Raw genomic sequence first — 18,222 nt, forward strand, 5'->3', positions numbered from 1 at the left:
GAGAACAGTATGGAGGTTCCTTAAAAAACTAAAAATTGAATTACCATATGATCCAGCAATCCCACTACTGCGCATATACCCAGAGGAAACGATAATTCAAAAAGACACATGCACCCCAATGTTCATTGCAGCACTATTTACAGTAGCCAGGTCATGGAAGCAACCTAAATGCCCATCAACAGACAAATGGATAAAGAAGATGTGGTACATATATACAATGGAATATTACTCAGCCATAAAAAGGAACGATATTAGGTCATTTGTTGAGACATGGATGGATCTAGAGACTGTCATACAGAGTGAAGTAAGTCAGAAAGAGAAAAACAAATATCGTATATTAATGCATATATGGAACCTAGAAAAATGGTACACATGAACCGGTTTGCAGGGCAGAAGTTGAGACACAGATGTAGAGAACAAATGTATAGACACCAAGGGGGGGAAGTGGCAGGGGGGTGGAGATGGTGGTGTGCTGAATTGGGCGATTGGGACTGACACGTATACACTGATGTGTATAAAATGGAAAGCTAGTAAGAACCTGCTGTATAAAAAAATAAATAAAATTTTAAAATTTTTAAAAAAAAGAATAAAGCAGGGCGGTCCAAGGCATGGCGAGTGTGGGGGAAAGGTGATTGGAAAAAGGTGTGGTAACTGACATCCTGAGCAGGTGTAACTAAGCTACAGGCCTCTGCATGTACTGAGGGTAGAGGTTTTAGCCCTTTGATGTCAAAAGGTCACCAAGCAGACACTCTGGAATGCCCAGCTGAAGGGTGGGCGGTCCTATCTAGACTTACCCAGCTCAGCTCAAACTATATCAGCTGGAAAACAACTTGGGCAAACATCTTATTGTCTAGGCTAAGTGCAGCTTGGAGGTCAGGCAAATCTTAAAACACCTTGATTAGTGACGACAGGTGAAACGGATTTAAACCACGGTTTCAGTATCATCACTGTTAACAGACACTTTACAAACATGCCCTTTAAAATTAGGAAGAATGTCTAGTATCCATACTTTTATTCACCTTCGTACTAAAAATCCTAATCAGTGCCGGCAGAAAATGAAGAAAAGCCTAAGAACTACAAAGACACGAGAATGTCATTATTCACAGATGATATTATTATAAGATCCCAGACTCTACAGACAAATTATTGGAAGTAATAAAAGTGTTTAGCAAGTTGCTGGAGAGAAGAAGACCCAGGTCCCTGCTTCCGGGTCCATCCTCACAACATACTTTACGGGGAAGTCCTCCTAACTGCTGACTCACCGTGAGCCCCCCGATCCAGCAGAGTTCTTCCACCAAGGTGGAGGCCAACGTCACCCCCCTGAACAACCTGCACCTCGGGCCTCGTCCACTTACCTCTCTCTGAGCTTCTACTTCGAAGGCGTGGGGCGTGGGCCGCGTCTTCCGGGAGTTGGCTGTGGAGAAGCGCAAGGGCGCCCAGCTTCTCTCCTGAAGATGCGGAAGCAGTGGGGTGGCCGCGCCCCGCTCCAGGACGGGCAGGAGCCGTCCCCGGAGGAGTGGGGCGCCAGCGTGGGCGCCACGGAGGCCGCCACGGCCCTGGAGAGGAGCCTAGACCGGACGCTCTTGGACCTGCAGGCCCCGGCTTCTGCGAGCGCAGGCGCCCAGCTCTGCGAGTTCCTGGAGAGCCGCTTCCGGCAGGAGGAGCTCATCAAGAAGCTCCTCAAGCAGATGGGCGTGCACCTGACAGACCTGCGCAGTCTGGCCGGGCCCCCAGGCCGAACTGGGCGAGTATCTCTTCGAAAGGCTGTCCTGTCAGCGCGACTACGAGCCTCCAGAGCCCGGCGGCCTCTGGTCTGCCCAAGCCCCTTCCTCCAGCCAGGAGGCAACTTTTTTTTTTTTTTTTTTTTTGCGGTACGCGGGCCTCTCACTGCCGTGGCCTCTCCCGTTGCGGAGCACGGGCTCTGGACGCGCAGGCTCAGCGGCCATGGCTCACGGGCCCAGCCACTCCGTGGCATGTGGGATCTTCCCGGACCGGGGCACGAACCCGTGTCCCCTGCATCGGCAGGCGGACTCTCAACCACTGCACCACCAGGGAAGCCCAAGGAGGCAACTTTTTAATCACCCTGAAACCTTCACCCAAGCCGTGGCACCACATGGAAACAAAAAAGGTTCTTTTTGCAGAGGAAAAATAACCTAGGCTGTAAGAAGAAAACGTAAGTATCTGAATAGCATGAATAATTTGTAGTCTAATTCTCTAGATTGTCTAAAGAAATGGTTCCTAATTTACGTGTATCACCTGGGTACGCTGAGTACAGTGTATCTGATAGACAGTGTTTTCTCTGGCAAGAAGAATAAACGCACCTATTCAGAAAATGTTGCGTAGAATTTTAAGGGTTTCAGGACTTCTCCGGAGTCATTCTGGGTACTGGATTCAACTCTGTTGTTCTAAAATGTATCTTTGGTTTTGTTGAGTAGAGCAAAGAGCTGAGTACCTTGACCATATCATATTGTGTTCCCCCATCAACCCCCAAACTCATGATAAAATTGCTTTTCCTGATTTTCAAGTTGATGTGATGCCATCTGCCTGTATTGAAGAAAGAGCCCTGTGAAATTCATCTTTGTGTCTCCCATTAGGTTGCTACTGAGAACACTGATTATTAATTACATCATACACTGACCTCTTTATGAAGCCTCTCAAGAGAAATTTCTTTCTGGTCTTAATATTAGAAATAACAGTGCTTCGCTTGGGTAACTGGTTTGTTTTTGCTTTATGAACACTGTAAATGATGTAACTAAGTTTCCTTTTCTGACTGCCTGCTAAAAACTTAGAGCCAAATTTGTGGTCCACCCAGAGTAAATGACTAGGATTATATAAGCATTTTGCATACGCTTCATTCTTGGTTCTTCCATTACTAATTCCTTGGTGTGTTTTAGAGTCTTTTAAGCCACCTTAAACCCTTTCTGGAACAATGTTGTGTATAAACAGATAAATAAACTTTTAAAATGTGGATTTAAAAAGATAAATAAATAAATAAAATGGCTAAATTATTTGTTTTTGGAAAACTAACACCCCCAGTTTGGGAAAATTAACTCATTGGACAAATATGTGACCTTTCTGACAATAGTCTATATGGTAAGAATATATATAATGCTCTTAGTCAGGGACTCAGAGACTTTATCTCATTTTTTAAATGTAGGCAGCATTTGTAAAATATTGGTAACCATTTGCATGAATTTGACATGACCAGAGGCAGCTTTCTTACTGTAAAAAAAAAAAATGTAGTTTGTTTCAATAATTAAACATTCAAGTAAAGTGGACTAGCACTTCTACTTTCCTTGAAAAGCTTTTCCTTTGCGTTCCCAACTAAGCTAACTGTTTGGTGCAAGAGGCCCTGCTTTCAGCCTATTTCAGCTTCTTGGCATGCCTTCCTCACTAAGCTTAATTATTTATAGCTTTTGATTTAAAGTGAGAGACATGGCTCTTCCTTTCCCTTGCACACTTAGAGGCCATTGTAGGGTTATTAATTGGCCTAATTTTATTATTGTTGCATCTCAAGGAATAGGGAAGACCAAGGAGAGGGAGGGATATGGTTGGAAAGTCAGTAGAACAGTCAGAACACACACAACATCTCTCTAGTAAGTTCAGTCTTACAGGTGCAGTTTGTGGTGCCCCCAAAAAATTACAATAGTAACACTGAAGACCACTGATCACAGATCACCATAATAGACATAATAATAATAATGAAAAAGTTTAAAATATTATGATAATTACCAAAACGTGACACAGAGACATAAAGTGAGCAAATGCTGTTGGAAAATGTCACTAATAGACTTGCTCGATGTAGGGTTGCCACAGTCCTTCAATTTATAAAAAATTGCAATATCTGCGAAGTGCAGTAAAACAAAGCACAATAAAACGAGGTATGCCTGTACAGAATCGTTCTATGTGAACAAAAAACGATCAGAGAAAGAAAATAATATGTTTTATATGGCATTAAAAATGTACTGGAAAAGCTTTTATTTAACAAACTATAACCTGATCTGATACAGGTATGTGAACCACCCTGTAGGAAAAGCAATTATTTGCACTAACATTTTAGTAGTACTACTTCACATTCCCAGAAAACATTTTATACCTTGTCAAGAATGGATTCAAAAAAAAATGAATGGATTCATTGTCCTTTTACCTCATTAAATAACATTTTTATTACAAATAAAATAAGAATAAGTAACATTTAGTGTGCATTCACTATAACTCATGGATTAAAGTGATTTACGTAAAATCACACATTTAATAATTGCAAAGCAATCCTCTGAGAGAGGTACAAAGTTATTGTGTCCATTTTACAAGTAAGGTAACTGAGTCACAGTGAGATTAAGCAATTTGCCGGTGATAGAACTGAGATTCAAACCCAGGCAGTATGGCTCTAAACTATGCCATTAACCCAATGCTGCATGATTTTCCAAAATAACAATACCAACATCACCTTGCAGTGTTTAGAAATAAAAAGCCCATCAAAAAGTGGACTTCTAAGTCAGAAAGAGAAAAACAAATATTGTATATTAACGCATACATGTGGAACCTAGAAAAATGGTACAGATGAACCGGTTTGCAGGGCAGAAATAGAGACACAGATGTAGAGAACAAACGTATAGACACCAACGGGGGAAAGTGGCAGGAAGGTGGTGGTTGTGGGATGAATTGGGAGATTGGGATTGACATATATACACTAATATGTATAAAATAGATAACTAATAAGAACCTGCTGTATAAAAAAATAAATAAAATTCAAAAAAAGAAAAGAAAACAAATGGAATTCTACTCCAGAAGCCTAACTGAAGAAAAGTTAATGAAGATAGTTACAGAGGTATGGGTAGGGTTAAAGGAACCATAAAAGGGATGTTGAGACAATTGGAAACTAACCAGAAGCAGGAAGCCAACACCACTACTGTGTGGAGTAGCAAAAATAGGGAACTGGGGTAAGGAAGCTGGAGTCAGAGTTGGCGCCTTTATCCTAGAGGGACTCAGCACCTTGCAATACTGTGGCAACAAGACAGGCAGGGAATAGGGATAGAAATACACTGACCTCTCTCTTCTGCTCGTCAGTCTCCTGCCAGTGCATCTCACCCTCTGAACACAACTGAAAACCAGAGGTAGAGAGGGCCTGGTTGACTTAGCCCACAGGTTCAGTCCATAACAAGGCTGAGAAGTGCAGAGAAAGGATCTGGAGGAGGAGCCATGGTGATGGCAAATGGAGAATCAGAAACTTGTATGATTTGCATTTCTCTAATAATTAGTGATGTTGAACATCTTTTTATGTGCCTCTTGGCCATCTGTATATCTTCTTTGGAGAAATGTCTATCTAGGTCTTCTCCCCACTTTTTGATTGGGTTGTTTATTTTGATGATTTTAAGCCACATGAGCTGTTTGTAAATTTTGGAGACTAATCCCTTGTCGGTCACGATCATTGGCAAATATTTTCTCCCATTCTGTGGGTTGTCTTTTCATTTTGTTTATGGTTTCCTTTGCTGTGCAAAAGCTTTTGAGTTTAATTAGGTCCCATTTGTTTATTTTTGTTTTTATTTCCATTACTCTGGGAGATGGATCAAAAAAAGATATTGCTGTGATTTATGTCAGAGTGTGTTCTGCCTATCTTTTCTTCTAAGACTTTTATAGTGTCTGGTCGCACATTTAGATCTTTAATCCATTTTGAGTTTATTTTTGTGTATGGTTTTAAAGAATATTCTAATTTCATTTTTTTACATGTAGCTGTCCAGTTTTCCCAGCACCACTTATTGAAGAGACTGTCTTTTCTCCATTTTATAGTCTCACCTCCTTCATCATAGATTAATTGACCATAGGTGCATGGATTTATTTCTGGGCTCTCTATCCTGTTCCATTGATCTATATTTCTGTTTTTGTCCCAGTACCGTACTGTTTTGATGACTGTAGCTTTGTAGTATGGTCTGAAGTCAGGGAGCCTGATTCCTCCAGTTCCATTTTTCTTTCTCAGGATTGCTTTGGCTATTCAGGGTCTTTTGTGTTGCCATACAAACTACAATGAGATATCACCTTACACCAGTCAGAATGGCTATCATCAAAAAATCCACAAACAGTAAATGCTGGAGAGGGTATGGAGAGAATGGAACCCTCCTACACTGTTGGTGGGAATGTAAATTGGTACAGCCACTACGGAAAACAATATGGAGGTTCCTTAAGAAACTAAAAATAGAGCTATCATATGATCCTGCAATCCTACTCCTGGGTATATACACAGAGATAAACATGGTCCGAAAGGATACTGCACCCCATTGTTCATTGCAGCACTGTTTACAATAGCCAAGACATGGAAGCAACCTAAATTTCCATTGACAGAATAATGGATAAAGAAGGTGTGGTACATATATACAATGGAATGTTACTCAGACATTAAAAGAATGAAATAATGCCACTTGCAGCAACATGGATGGACCTAGAGATTGTCATACTGAGTGAAGTAAGTCAGTCAGAGAAAGAGAAATATCATATTATATCTAATATATGTATATATTAGATGTGGGATCTAAAAAAATGATACAGGTGAACTTATTTACAAAACAGAAACAGATTCACAGACTTAGACAATGAACTTATGGTTATCGGGGGGAAGGGTTGTGGGGGAGGAATATTTAGGGAGTTTGGGATCGACATGTACACTCTGCTATATTTAAAATGGGTAACCAACAAGGACCTACTGCATAGCACAGGGAACTCTGCTCAACATTCTGTAACAGCCAAATTGGGAAAAGAATTCGAAAAAGTGTAGATACCTGTATGTGTATAACTGAATCACTTCGTTGTACAACTGAAACTAACACAACATTGTTCATCAACTATACTCCAATATAAAATAAAAAGTTAAAAAAATACACAAAATAAAATCAGTTTATGTTTGCTTCCAGTATTAATAGTGGAGCTCATAAATTAATCATTATCCACAACTATTTATTTATTAGATCTTATTATATTTTAGATGGTTTCGGTAGTTATTTTCTGATTTTTTCTTCTTTTCTTTTTTTTTTTGGCTGTGCCACATGGCATGTGAGATCTTAGTTCCCGAACCAGGGATTGAACCCATGCCCCCTGCAGTGGAAGCACAGAGTCTTAACCAACTGGACTGCCAGGGAAGTCCCTGTAGTTCTTTTCTTATTCTGATTTCTCATAGTGGAACACTATCATGGTAATCATTGTAAAATTAATATATCTCTATTATCATAAATGGCATGCAAGTCATGAAAAATTAAAACTAACTCATTAAAGCATGTATGTGAACATAAATAGTCATAGTATCTTAAAAGTAATCAATCATAGAACACTAATCTGAATATTATTTTTCAAGGATCAAAAACTGTGTTAATTCAGAAAGCATACATTGTTGGTTACATTTAGTTTACTATTCATATTATCAAAAATTGATTTTAGCCTTAACGTTTCTCTAATAAATTGCCTATTTATGTTAAAACCAAAATGAAAACCCCAAAACTCTTATATGTTTGAGTAATATGGCCACTAGATTTAACTGTGGCAAGAATATAATGTGTTGTTCTTTGGGTCATGCTGTGGAGATGAGGATAGGTTTAATAGTCAGGAACCATAACAGCTTTTTGAACAGCATCATAACTGAAAATGCCTGGAGCATACAATGCTTCTGAAGGAATGATCCACTAATCACTAATTTATTAATATCCAGGAAATGAGCTCTAGAAAATGAGATAGATCATTGCTATTTTTAAAATATTTTTAAAACACAGTAGCATTTCCTAAGGACTTCATTTCAGCACTAAAAACATTACCAGGAACTGCACATTGTGAAATATACAAAAATGAGGAAAAAAAGAATACAAAGTGTTTTTTCTTCTAATACTGATATGGTTTCTGTGAAACCATTAGGCAAAACACAATGTATATATAGCAGGGAGAACAGCTAACGTTTTGTTAATAATCACTGTAATATTATTTGATGTTTTGCCTATTTTTCCTAGACGTTTTGATAATTATATTATATGCATTACCTCAAGTATTCTCACAAAGACTCTATGAATTACTACTATCATTATCCATAGTTTTCAGATAATGGAGACTGAAATTCAGAGCAGTTAATTGACTTACCCAAGATCTCACATGTCATAAAAATTATAGCAGAGGATAATATCAAATAGTATACTTATCCTAACATTTGCTTTTAGCATAGACTAGAATATAAACTCCCTAAAGGGCATGGATTTTAGTTTGTAGCTAGATCCCTAGTGTTTGGGACATAATAGACGTTGAAATGTTAATTGAAGAAATGAATTTGAACCCAAGTCTACCTAACTCTGGGTATCACACTCTCATCATTCATAGTAGATTGCATAGTAATAAAAATGGATTTAAAAAGAGGTAGTTGAAATGTTTAACATATTATAAATGTTTGCTTTGACAACTAACAAATTATTTAGCTTTATAAACATTATATGAGAGAATAGCCTTAAGAAAAGATGATCTGGGCTAAGAACCAAGATGGCAGAGTAGAAGGACATGCTCTCACTCCTTCTGGTGAGAACACAACAATCACTAGCTGCTGGACAGTCATCAACAGGAAGACACTGGAACTCGCCGAAAATGGTACCCCACATCCAAAGACAAAGGAGAAGCCACAATGAAATGGTAGCAGGGGCACAATCACAGTAAAATCAAATCCTATAACTGCTGGGTGGGTGACTCACAGACTGGAGAACACTTATACCAAAGAAGTCCACCCACTGGAGTGAAGGATCTGAGCCCCATGTCAGGCTTCCGAACCTGGGGATCTGGCAACGGGAGGAGGAATTCCTAGAAAATCAGACTTTGAAGGCTAGTGGGATTTGATTGCAGGACTTTGACAGGACTGGGGGAAACAGAAACTCCACTCTTGGAGGGCACACACAAAGTAGTGTGTGCATTGGGACTTAGAGGAAGGAGCAGTGACCCCAGGGGAGACTGAACGAGATCTACCTGCTAGTGTTACAGGATCTCCTACAGAGGCAGGGGGTGGCTGTGGCTCACCTTGAGGACAAGGAAACTTGCAGCAGAGGTTTTGGGAAGAGCTCCTTGGTGTGAGCCCTCCCAGAGTCTGCCATTAGCCCCACCAAAGAGCCCAGGGACGCTCCAGTGTTGGTTTGCCTCAGGCCAAACAACCAACAGGGAGGGAACCCAGCCCCACCCATCAGCAGTCAAGGGGAATAAAGACTTACTTAGCTCTGCCCACCAAAGCAACAGCCAGCTCTACCCACCAGCAGTCCCTCCCATCGGGAAACTTGCACAAGCCTCTTAGATAGCGTCATCCACCAGAAGGCAGAAAGCAGAAGCAAGAAGAACTACAATCCTGCAACCTGTGGGATAAAAATCACATTCACAGAAAGATAGACAAAATGAAATGGCAGAGGGCTATGTACCAGATGAAGGAACAAGATAAAACCCCAGAAAAACAACTAACTGAAGTGGAGATAGGCAACCTTCCAGAAAAAGAATTCAGAATAATGATAGTGAAGATGATCCATGACCTTGGAAAAAGAATGGAGGCAAAGATTGAGAAGATGCAAGAAATTTTTAACAAAGATCTCGAAGAACTAAAGAACAAATAAACAGAGATAAACAATACAATGACTAAAATGAAAACTACACTAGAAGGAATCAATAGCAGAATAACTGAGGCAGAAGAATGGATAAATGACCTGGAAGACAGAATGATGGAATTCACTGCTGCAGAACAGAATAAAGACAAAAGAATGAAAAGAAATGAAGACAGCCTAAGAGACCTCTGGGACAACATTAAACGCAACAACATTCGCATTATAGGGGTCCCAGAAGGAGAAGAGAGAGAAAGGACCCGAGAAAATATTTGAAGAGATTATACCCGAAAAATTCCCTAACATGGGAAAGGAAATAGGCACCCAAGTCCAGGAAGCACAGAGTCCCATACAGGATAAACCCAAAGAGAAACATGCCGAGACACATAGTAATCAAATTGGCAAAAATTAAAGACAAAGAAAAATTATTGAAAGCAGTAAGGGAAAAAGGACAAATAACATATAAAGGAACTCCCATAAGGTTAACAGCTTATTTTGCAGCAGAAACTCTATAAGCCAGAAGGGAGTGGCATGATATACTTAAAGTGATGAAAGGGAAGAACCTACAAGCAAGATTACTCTACCCGGCAAGGATCTTATTCAGATTCGATGGAGAAATCAAAAGCTTTACAGAGAAGCAAAAGATAAGAGAATTCAGCACCAGCAAAGCAGCTCTACAACAAACACTAAAGGAACTTCCCTAAGTGGGAAACACAAGAGAAGAAAAGGACCTAAAAAAACAAACCCAAAGCAATTAAGAAAATGGTCATAGGAACATACATATCGATAATTACCTTAAACGTGAATGGATTAAATCCTCCAAACAAAAGACACAGGCTTGATGAATGGATACAAAAACAAGACCCATATTATGCTGTCTACAAGAGACCCACTTCAGACCTAGGGACACAGACTGAAAGTGAGGGGATGGAAAAAGATATTCCATGCAAATGGAAATCAAAAGAAAGCTGGAGTAGCAATACTCATATCAGATCAAATAGACCTTAAAATAAAGAATGTTACAAGAGAGAAGGAGGACATTACATAATGATGAAGGGATCAACCAAAGAAGAAGATATAACAATTATAAATATATATGCACCCAACATAGGAGCACCTCATTACATAAGGCAACTGCTAACAGCTATAAAAGAGAAAATTGACAGTAACACAATAATAGTGGGGGACATTAACACCTCACTTACACCAATGGACTGATCATCCAAAATGAAAATAAATAAGGAAACAGAAGCTTTAAATGACACAATAGACCAGGTAGATTTAACTGATATTTATATGACATTCCATCAAAAAACAGCAGATTACACTTTCTTCTCAAGTGCCCATGGAACATTCTTCAGAATAGATCACATCTTGGGTCACAAGTCAAGCATCAGTAAATTTAAGAAAACTGAAATCATATCAAGCATCTTTTCTGACCCAATGCTATGAGATTAGAAATGAATAACAGGGAAAAAAACGTAAAAAAAAAAACACAAACGCATGGAGGCTAAACAATACATTACTAAATAACCGAGAGATCACTGAATAAATCAAAGAGGAAATCAAAAAATACCTAGAAAAAAATGACAATGTAAACACAACAATCCAAAACCTATGGGATGCAGCAAAAGCAGTTCTAAGAGGGAAGTTTAGAGCTATACAAGCCTACCTCAAGAAACAAAAAAATCTCAAATAAACAATCTAACCTTACACCTAAAGGAACTAGAGAAAGAAGAACAAAAAAAACCCAAAGTTAGCAGAAGGAAGGAAATCATAAAGATCAGAGCAGAAATAAATGAAATAGAAACAAAGAAAACAATAGTAAAGACCAATAAAACTAAAAGTTGGTTCTTTGAGAAGATAAGCAACATTGATAAACCATTAACCAGACTCATCAAGAAAAAGAGGGAGAGGACTCAAATCAATAAAATTAGAAATGAAAAACAAGTTACAAGAGAAACCACAGAAATACAAAGCATCCTAAGAGACTACTACACGTAACTCTATGCCAATAAAATGGACAACCTGCAAGAAATGGACAAATTCTTAGAAAGGTAAAACCTTCCAAGACTGAACCAGGAAGAAACAGAAAATATGAACAGACCAATCACAAGCACTGAAATTGAGACTGTGATTAAAAATGTTCCAACAAACAAAAGCCCAGGACGAGATGGCTTCACAGGCGATTTCTATCAAACATTTAGAGAAGAGCTAACACCTATCCTTCTCAAACTCTTCCAAAATATAGAAGAGGGAGGAACATTCCCAAACTCATTCTATGAGGCCACCATCACCCTGACACCAAAACCAGACAAAGATACTACAAAAAAAGACAATTACAGGCCAATATGACTGATGAATATAGATGCAAAAATCCTCAACCAAATACTAGCAAACAGAATCCAACAGCACATGAAAAGTATCATACACCATGATCAAGTGGGATTTATTCCAGGGATGCAAGGATTCTTCAATATACACAAATTAATCAATGTGATACACCAGATTAACAAACTGAAGAAGAAAAACCATATGATCATCTCAATAGGTGCAGAAAAAGCTTTTGACAAAATTCAACACCGATTTATGATAAAAACTCTCCAGAAACTGGGCATAGAGGGAACCTATCTCAACATAATAAAGGCCATATATAAGAAACCCACTGCAAACATCATTCTCAATGGTGAAAAACTTATAGCATTTCCTCTAAGATCAGGAACAAGACAAGGATGTCCATTCTCACCACTATTATTCAACATAGTTTTGGAAGTCCTGGCCACAGCAATCAGAGAAGAAAAATAAGAGGAATACAAATTGGAAAAGAAGCAGTAAAACTGTCACGGTTTGCACATGACATGATACTATACACAGAGAATCCTAAAGATACCACCAGAGATCTACTAGAGCTAAACAATGAACTTGGTAAAGTTGCAGGATACAAAATTAATGCACAGAAATCTCTTGCATTCCTATACACTAATGATGAAAAATCTGAAAGAGAAATTAAGGAAACACTTCCATTTACCACTGCAACATTAAGAATAAAATATCTAGGAATAAACCTACCAAGGGAGACAAAAGACCTGTATGCAGAAAACTATAAGACACTGATGAAAGAAATTAAAGATGATACCAACAGATGGAGAGATATACCATGTTCTTGGATTAGAAGAATCAGTATTGTGAAAATGACTGTATTTCCCAAAGTAATCTACAGATTCAGTGCAATCCCTATCAAATTACCAATAGCATTTTTTACAGAGCTAGAACAAAAAATCTTAAGATTTTTATGGAGACACAGAAGACGCTGAATAGCCAAAGCAGTCTTGAGGGAATAAAATGGAGCTGGATGATTCAGACTCCCTGACTTCAGACTATACTACAAAGCTACAGTAATCAAGACAATATGGTACTGGCACAAAAACAGAAACATAGATCAATGGAACAAGATAGAAAGCCCAGAGATAAACCCACGTACCTATGGTCAACTAATCTATGACAAAGGAGGCAAGGATATACATTGGAGAAAAGACAGTCTCTTCAATAAGTGGTGCTGGGAAAACTGGACAGCTACATGTAAAAGAATGAAATTAGAACACTTCCTAACACCATACACAAAAATAAACTCAAAATGGATTACAGACCTGAATGTAAGACTGGACACTATAAAACCCTTAGAGGAAAACATAGGAAGAACACTCTTTGACAAAAATCACAGCATGATCTTTTTTGATCCACCTCCTGGAGAAATGGAAATAAAAACAAAAATAAACAAATGGGACCTAATGAAACTTCAAAGCTTTTGCACAGCAAAGGAAACCATAAACAAGACTAAAGACGTGCTCAGAATGGGAGAAAATATTTACAAACGAATCAACGGACAAAGGATTAATCTCCAAAATATATAAACATCTTATGCAGCTCAATATTAAAAAAAAAACCCAATCCAAAAATGGGCAGAAGTCCTAAATAGACATTTCTCCAAGGAAGACATACAGATGGCCAAGAAGTGCACGAAAAGCTTCTCAACATCACTAATTATTAGAGAAATGCAAATCAAAACTACAATGAGGTATCACCTCACACCAGTTAGAATGGGCATCATCAGAACAAACAACAAATGCTGGAGAGGGTGTGGAGAAAAGGGAACTCTCTTGCACTGTTGGTGGGAATGTAGATTGATACAGCCACTATGGAGAACAGTATGTAGGTTCCTTAAAAAACTAAAAATCGAATTACCATATGATCCAGCAATCCCACTACTGGGCGTATACCCAGAGGAAACCATAATTCAAAAAGACACATGCATCCCAATGTTCATTGCAGCACTATTTACAATAGCCAGGTCATGAAAGCAACCTAAATGCCTGTCGAGAGACAAATGGATAAAGAAGATGTGGTACATATATACAATGGAATATTACTCAGCCATAAAAAGGAACAAAATTGGGTCATTTGTTGAGACGTGGATGGATCTAGAGACTGTCATACAGAGTGAAGTAAGTCAGAAAGAAAAACAAATATCGTATATTAATGCATATATGTGGAACCTAGAGAAATGGTACAGGTGAACAGGTTTGCAGGGCAGAAACAGAGACACAGATGTAGAGAACAAACGTATGGACACCAAGGGGAGAAATCGGTGGGTGGTGATGGTGGTGTGCTGAATTGGACGATTGGGATTGACATGTATACACTGATGTGTATAAAATTGATGACTAATAAGAACCTCTGTAAAAAAATAAAATAAAATAAAATTTTAAAAAGCCCATTATATTACAGTATAGTTATCTGCAAATTACATTTATTAGAAAAATAGCAAAACATTTTCATATGCATAATATTGTTTTATATATTCTATTTAAAATATTTTAAAAAGTCATGAATGTAATATTAATATCATGCATATTGGAGAAATAAACAAAAGAGAATCTCAGGAAAGTTTAGAAGGTAAAAGCAATGTAACATAAGATTGAAAGCAAAATAACATAAAAAACGAAACTTGGAATACATGAAATGATCTTCATTTCATACTGTTGGCACAATTTCTAATAGGACCCTATAGAGCAAAAGAAAGCAAATTCAGAATTCTAATTTTAATGTGATAACTCACATAACACATCTTTAGAATAATAAATTAAACATTCTTAGTCTTTTTTCAACATTATTCAACACATTCTACTGAAATTTATCAAAGATTCAGTAAGCTGATAGTGTGATAAATCCTTACTAAAACAGACTACATTCTTTCACGCCAAACCCTCTTCAGAGGCTATTTTTTATTATATTATTTCTCTATATAATGCCCAAAAGATTGAAAGATAAAACTAGATAAAAGCAATTAACAGATCATGGGGACCATTGCTTTTAAACCACCTTGCTCTGTTGCTTATAGCAAATATTTCAGTCCTAACCATATGAAACAATGAATTCCTATAATATGAAAATTATTAATATGATATGAATCATATGAAAATGTTTCCTAGTTATTCTTTTAAGTATTTTGTTTGCTCTTATATAGCAGTAACCTGGGAAAAGAAAACAACAACAACAACAAAAAAAAAAACCTTTCATTTTGTACTTGCAATTGTGCTTCTGATTGCTCTAATCTGCATTTCACTTTAACTTCTAGATGTACAAAGTGATTCACCATTTCTGGAATTCATTTTATTTAAAATGGAATTTTAACCCACGTGAAACTTTTTTCTGTAACTTGAAAAATCTTTAAAAAATCTTTAAAAAATTAATGTTAGTCTTATCTTTAATATTGCATCTGATTAAAAACATTACTTTTGTAGAATGTTGATTTGGAAAAGTAAAGCCTGGTTAAGGGAAGATATACTATTTATGAAAGAAATTGTTCACATAAGAAAAAGATTAAACCCTAACATGTAATGATGAATGATCAAAAGGAACGCTGAAATTTAATTCAATTTTAAGAAAAAAGAAAAAAAGCGTAAGAAGTATGAATTGATTTCCCTTAATCACTCTGATTAAGTATTTTGGGCCTTTAGCATAATCACCCTTAGAAAATCCCTGGAATATTTGAAGAGTTATATACATAGCAAAAATCTAAAAGGGAACACCAGAAACCCAAGGAAAGAAGAAAATCATTCAGTGACTAAATGAAAAAAAAGTCATTAGTCTAATGCTGTGTTTCCAAGGAGCCCAATGATTGCAGTCAATGAAGTTAAGTACAAAAGGTCTTTTTACCTCAGGTCATGCTGAGCAATTGTGTTCTTTACCCTGAGAGTAGCATTGAAACCCAGAGGGTGGAACTCCAAGTGACCTGTGGGATAGATTACCTCTATCTCTTAAGGCTGAACTGGTTCTTGTTTATGTATATTTTATACAGTTTTTGTTTTTGAAATAGGTAAGAAGATGCCATAGAAGTAACAGAACTTTGTTTTGCTTTTTATTTGTAAATGAGATAAAAGCAGGTACTCCATAAGCAAATTAAGTGAATATCTACAGGCATTTTGGATGTCTGTAGGAGTGGGGGGCGGGAGGGGAGAGAGGAAAGCCACAATACCTGTGCTTAGGAGGCTATGGAAAGAAAGAAAAGTAAATTGAAAGTTTAGAATTCTTCTTGTGAATATGGTGATAAAGGATGCTTTGCAAGCACAAGGAGGTTTGCTGGATAATGTGACATGATGCATGAAATGGAAAAGGAGGAAGAGTAAGAGCCAAGAGACGAATAGAAGAGAGCAAGTTCTTGTCATAGGGGGAAAAGTGCTGAGATTTGTTGATTGCTCATTACTGTAAGAGAGGAAATTGTGTATAGTTGGGTTTTTTTTGTTTGTTTTGTTTTTTGTTTTTTTGCCGTATGCAGGCCTCTCACTGCCGTGGCCTCTCCCGTCGTGGAGCACAGGCTCCGGACGCGCAGGCTCAGCGGCCATGGCTCACGGGCCCAGCCGCTCCGCGGCATGTGGGATCTTCCCGGACCGGGGCACGAACCCGTGTCCCCTGCATCGGCAGGCGGACTCTCAACCACTGCGCCACCAGGGAAGCCCCTGTATGTTTTATATATTTATAAAAGTTATATACATATTTTAAGTATATAAGTTATAAAATATAGGATATATATGTTAAGTTATATATATTATGATACAACTATATTTTATAGAACAAATTATTAAATTCTGTATACATGTGTCTGAGTGTGCATGTGTGCTAAACTAGAAAGGAGTTAGAGAATGTTTTTGATGTTTTTATGGCATTCTAAGGATTTTTAACTGGAATGTTATGGAAGTTACCAAAGAGACTGGAAAAAAAAAAGTAATAATATGAGATGTATGTTTTAGAGAACTTTGTGGTAAATCTCTCAGAATTGATTTGAAAGGACCACAATATGGAATAAGGAGATAAGGAGAATTTTACTGTAATGCAGGTAAGAAGTGATGAAGGAGGAGAACTTCATTTGTTCAAAAAATAGAAATTGGAGTCAGACTTTTAAGATTCCAGGCCCTTTATATGCCAAACCTATGACCTTGGATAACTATGAAAACTTTCTAAACTTCAGTATAGATGTGATAGTAGCATAAATCTCAGAGAATATGCTTAATCTACTTTGAGCATACTAGTTATTATTTTAATAAGACAAAAATATAGCTTTATTGAATATATGTACAATAAACACGTATTTTAAGTGTACATTTTTTTAGTTCAGGTTTGATATGTCTATACACCTATGAAACCAACACCACAATCAACATGATGAACATATACGCCACCCCAAGAGTTTCTTCATGCTTCCATGTAATCCATATTATTTAAATCTCTTTAAAGTTCATCAACTTTTTAATTTTTAAAATTTTTATTTTGAAGTAATCATAAATTCACACCAAGTTACAAAGATAGTAAAGATCCCCAGTACTCTTCACCCAGTTTCTCAGAATGGCTACATCTTATGTAATGCTAGCACAATATCAAGACCTAGAAAGTGATTTTGGTACAATGTGTGTGTATATGTCATTTTATCACATGTGTAAAATTATGCAGCCACAACCACAATCGAGATATAGGACTATTCTATCACCACAGAGATCTCTCTTGTGCTGTCCCTTTATCGCCACATCAATTTCTTGCCCTTCACCATGCCTCACTCTTGCCAATCACTAATCTGTTTTCATTCCTACAATTTTATCATTTCAAAAATACTATATAATTGAAATCATATAGTATATGATCTCGATACTGGCTTTTTTTTCTTACTAGCATATTTCTCTTGATATCCATCTAAGTTGCCACATGTATCGATAGTTCATTATGATACTGTTGAGTAGTATTCTATGGTATGGTTGCGCCACAATGCTACAAACAATTATATATAGGGTTTATGTGGACAAAAGTTTTTATTTCTGCAGGAAAATACACAGGACTGCAATTGATGGGGCATAGGTTAAGTGTACACTGGTTTTGATTTTGTTTTCTTGTTTTTAAAGAAACTGGCAAACCTGAATTTTCCAGACTGGATGTATCATTTTGCATTCTTACCAGTAAATGTGTGTGAGTGATCCAGTTTCTTTGAATCCTCACCAGCATTTTCTATTGTCTTTTAAAAAAAATTTACATGTTCTAAGGTATGTGTAGAAATATTTCATCATGGTTTTTATTTGAATTTTCTGATGGC

Source organism: Stenella coeruleoalba (assembly GCF_951394435.1).
Source record: "Stenella coeruleoalba genome assembly, chromosome: 17".
NCBI lineage: Eukaryota > Metazoa > Chordata > Mammalia > Artiodactyla > Delphinidae > Stenella > Stenella coeruleoalba.